Source organism: Penaeus vannamei, chromosome 7, assembly GCF_042767895.1.
Source record: "Penaeus vannamei isolate JL-2024 chromosome 7, ASM4276789v1, whole genome shotgun sequence".
In the NCBI taxonomy this organism is placed as follows: Eukaryota; Metazoa; Arthropoda; class Malacostraca; order Decapoda; family Penaeidae; genus Penaeus; species Penaeus vannamei.
Window position 1 is genome coordinate 3,562,682 of NC_091555.1, and position 5,000 is coordinate 3,567,681.

Here is a 5,000-nt window from a genome sequence, read left to right on the forward strand (position 1 = left end):
GATAGATAGATAGATAGATAGATAGATAGATAGATAGATAGATAGATAGATAGATAGATAGATAGATAGATAGAGATAGATATAGATAGATATATCATGTATATATTCTTCGTTCTTTTTTCTTTCTTTTTTTCTTTTTTAAGGGGACCAATTATATAATGATAGAATGTCTGCCTATTGGATATTTCCTCTGTTCTTCTCTCCTTGTAACTCTCTGCCTCCCCTTTCTTTCCTCTCCCCTGTTTCTCACTAACCCTGCACAACTTATGTCATGTTGTAACACATTTTCCTCACTCTCTCACTGCCCCCGCCAATATTGCGAACAGAATTGCTCTCGTAAAGTGCTGTCAGTTTAACAAAGTGGTAACCTTTAGTTCAGTTCATGGCGTGTTGCAAAACTTGTTCAGACGTGATTGCAGGCCTGCTTGACGACGCTGCACGACTGCTGAGTTGCAAGTAATTCATACTGATCTTAATCCGTGAAAAGGAATATGTGACCGTTTTTCAGGAAACTCCTTCTTACTAATTTACTAGAAATTATTTTTTATTTCATTAACATCATCATCATTACTATTAGCAATTAAATCAAATACTTGCTATAACTAGGTTGTTTTGCACTTACTTGCCAAATGCGCCGGTGAATATTTGCAAACCTTCCGAGCTCACAGGAAGTGGCTTTCAGAAACAGCAACAGCACAGGAAACAGGAAGAAGCAAGAAAAAACAATAGAAAGGAAGTAAAGAGAAAGTAGGAGTAGCAGAGAGTAGCGGAAACGCCAGCCACTCTCGCTTCAAGACCTTCGGGCTTTTTGGACTCCGATCAGTGTAAAAATCGAAAAGGAAGACAGAAAGGAAATGGATTGAATGGGAATGTTGCTACCGTTAGCCATAACTGTTGAGAGGAGGGAGATTTATTTACAAAGATTTAAAGATTCATGTGCAGGCTGTAAATGGGGAGGAATAATATCCAAACGTATGAAAGGTTTTGGTAGCACAATTTCTGTCATGTTTCAGATGTCGAGCAAAACTAACTGCACGTCTTATTGTGCGATATATTTCATGTTCAAGGAAAAGAAAAAAGTGACAATATATATATATATATATATATATATATATATATATATATATATGTATATAAATGCTCTCTCGAATGGGGAGCTACACAGAACGCCATAAGGTTGAAAGTCAAAACCTCTGATGATAACGTGCAAAACCCTCTGGGATTCAAGATTTCGAAATGAAGCAGTCATGAATTTCGAAGGGCCACTAAAACAGAAGTGAACGATAACGCTGTTCGGTGAATGTTGCGCAACAGGAGAAAATCGGTTTAATTTGCCGAGTCAAATGCACTCAACCCAGAAAAATAAAATAATTAAAAAAAATATGTATTACTCATATCATTTTATTAAATTAGTATATTATATCTTATTGTAAAAGAGGAACACGTGTACAGAGATTTTTTTCCTAGAGTAGGAAAAATGAAATACCCTTAATTTTAGTTTATACTCGAACTCTCTGAGTCGTGGCGTGGGGGGGAGGGGGGGGGGCAACCGCCAAGCGCAGCTCTTTCCCTTCTAACCTCGACGAGAGCAGGTGAATAGGCTGGCGGTCCTCCCAAACTTTTTTTTTTTAGAAATACTGTCTCTGGGGGAACTCGAGTGGAAAGAATAACATAAACCTCTGGCTTACTTCCCTCCCGACCTCGACGAGAGCAGAGCAGAGCAGTGAGAGCAGCCTAGCCAGCGTGCAGTCGTGTTGAGGAGGAACCGGTGACGCTGTGGATGGCCGCCATGACAGTTGCTCTGGGCTGGGTGTTCTTTCAAGATGAGTTGATTTCCTCTTAGTTTTTGATGTAGAATTTGTGTTATTATGATGGACCATGAAGCATTTGGCTCATCTCTTGGTGTTAAAGGAATGTATGTTTATTTATGTAGCATGGACACGTTGGCATTAGTGAGAGAGGAGTAAGGCACAGGGTACTCATAAGTTCGTTCTGACAAATGCCCGACTAGTTGCGATTTTTTTTAGTGTTTCTGTTTTCCTTTCATTTTTAAACTCAGTAGAGAATAATTCATAGTATGGCAGATAATTATTATGATTTTTTTTTTTTATAACAGTGATAACGATAAATCTTAACCTTTTTTGTTTGTAACTAGTATTTACTAGTTTATCTCCCCCTGTACCTTTTCACTGGAAAATAAGGACGGTAACTAAATCATTTGTTAATTTACAAGTTTGTGATACTATCGTTTAAACAGCATACGTAGTAACCTCAATTAGGGCAGCACACACACACACACACACACACACACACACACACACACACACACACACACACACACACACACACACACACACACACACACACACTATAATGATAATGCCAAATGATCTTCATTGAAAAAAGCCTTACCCATAATTCCAGACTTAAAGTAATTTTTTCATCAGTATCCGTTCACTTCAGACCTCATTAGCAGGCGGGTTCTCGTGGGGCTGAAAGGACTTGAGAGCGGATATTTGCAGCGACTGTGTTAATTCCCTCTAGAGCACGTTTTCGTTACAGTAAGTTTCTTTTCGTATGGAAAATAATATGCGTAAAGTAAGATTTGTTGTGTTATAGAGGTAAAAATGTAGGTTTTACTTTGTTAATTTAGGTTCTTCGTACTCGCAAACTTTTAGTTGTTTGGTTGTATATCTGTGATCATTTTTGTCACCTTTTTACTGTGCAAAACGAATTCGTATGATATAGACTGCAAAAGGGAAAAGATGCTTAGCAAGATTCAGACTTGTGCTAGAAACTGCTCGTGTAAATTTCCAGGGAATTCCACTTTTATTTACATCAATTATATCTGTAGGATCGTGATGAACTCGTACCGTTCGACATATATTTTTTCTTTACTTTATTTCCACTACAAGACAACTCTTACCGTTTGACTTTCTTTCCATTATGTCACTACAAGACCACAGTAAGAACCTACCCAGCCTAGCAGATGCAAATGTAGATAATGATAATGTTTATATTAAAGATAATAATAGTAGTACTAGTAGTAGTGATGATGATAATTATTATTACAATAATAATGATAATCATAGTAATAATGAGTAATGATTATGATGATAATGATGATACTAGAGCACTGATCAATCGCCGCTATTGAATTTCAGGAAGAGCTTCTTGCCTGCTAATTAATATTCACTGAGACCTTCAATACATCCATAACTTCCTTTATGACATCGCTTTGATTAAATTTGTATATTTCACTCGAGTCTTACTGCTCTGGTATTATAATTTTCAGATTTTTTTTTTTTTTTTTTTTTTGACACAAATCTGATGACGATCAATATTTAATTATTCAAGAATTTACGATTCTGATGATTACAAACATAATAGTCATACTCCCAAGTACGTTAGAGCAGAGAGTATAAGGAACTAATCCTTCAACGTTATTTAATTATGATATCATACTCACGGACAACAATTAAACGATTTATGTCATACTATACTCATAAATATCAACCAATTCAGAAAATATAGTTCACGCTGACTGTCTCAAATTTAGAATACATCACACACACACACACACACACACACACACACACACACACACACACACACACACACACACACACACACACACACACACACCACACCACACCACACCTTTTTGTGTTGTTGAAAATATTAGTTGCTAAACAATTATGTAAGATTTTGGCATAAATATGACACCAGATTCTTTATTTAACTGAGGCACGAGAAGAGAAAAGTTTATTTCAGAAGGGGTTTCTCAGGCATCGTCAATATTTACGTGAAAATAATAAATACAAGAAGTAACGAATTTCTTCAATTAAAGTAATAATTAGAAGTCATAGCGAATCTCCTCAATTAAAGGTGGAAAACGTACATAAAGGGGCAGCTTCTCGTACATATCAGGAGACTTAATTAATCAGACCTAATTAATCTCACGACTTCCTCCGCATCAACTCAGAGCCCAATGGATCCCCGGAGGAACAGGAAATCATTAGCAAAATGTAAATGACGATCAGAATTATTTTACGTAAGCAAATAAACGCTCATTTGGTTAAAATTAATGATATCCACAAAGGACGCATTTCGTTCTGATTATGCAAGAGTAACTATTTCACTTTTATTTATCTATTTTCTCTCTCTCTTTCTCTCTTTCTCTCTCTCACCCTCCTTTCGCCCTTCCTCTCTCGTTATGATTTTTTTTTTCTATTACCATACCGTTATTTGATTAGCAATGAAATCAAAGGCAATTTATCCGATTTTTAAACCCTTTCCACATTATATGCAATTTCTTTCCGCCCCTTCCCTTGAGGCGAGTCCTCGTGGGCGCCACCCCCCCCCCTCTCGGCCCCCCACCGCCCCCCACAGCGTCCCGAGTCTGAACAGCTGAAATTCAGGAAATGGATCGCCGCAGCATCTTCAACGGAGGGGATTCCCCGGGGATGAAGGATTTAAGATTAAAGATTTAATTTCAATTCCATTTGTTACACTGGATATTCTTTGCTGTGACATACGGTCTGTTTTATTTTGCCTTCTAAATCCCCCCTCCCCCCCCTGTGTGCAAGGAATGGCCGGGGTGACCATCCACTGGCAGCGCGCAGGATCGAACGCAGGTCAGCAAGATTGCAAGACCAGCACGTTCACCGCTGCGCTACACAGCAGGAGGGAATCGTGCAAGAAGGGATGGAAAGGCAAGGGAAAATTTCACGTATTTTTGCCTCCCATTTATAGTTTACTTTACTTTATCTGTCTTTGATGGGCTCGGATTGCCATTTTCTCTCTCTCTCGTTTTTCTCTTTCTCTTACTCTCGTTCTCTGTTGCTCTGTATACATTATACTCTCTCCCCCATCCACTTCCCTCTCAATTAATGTCCATTGTGTCCTCTCTCTGTCCATGCGCGTGCAATCGTGCATGTCTGAGTATGTGAATTTGGATATAAACGATGGATGTAAAACTATAAATAAAATAACGAGTG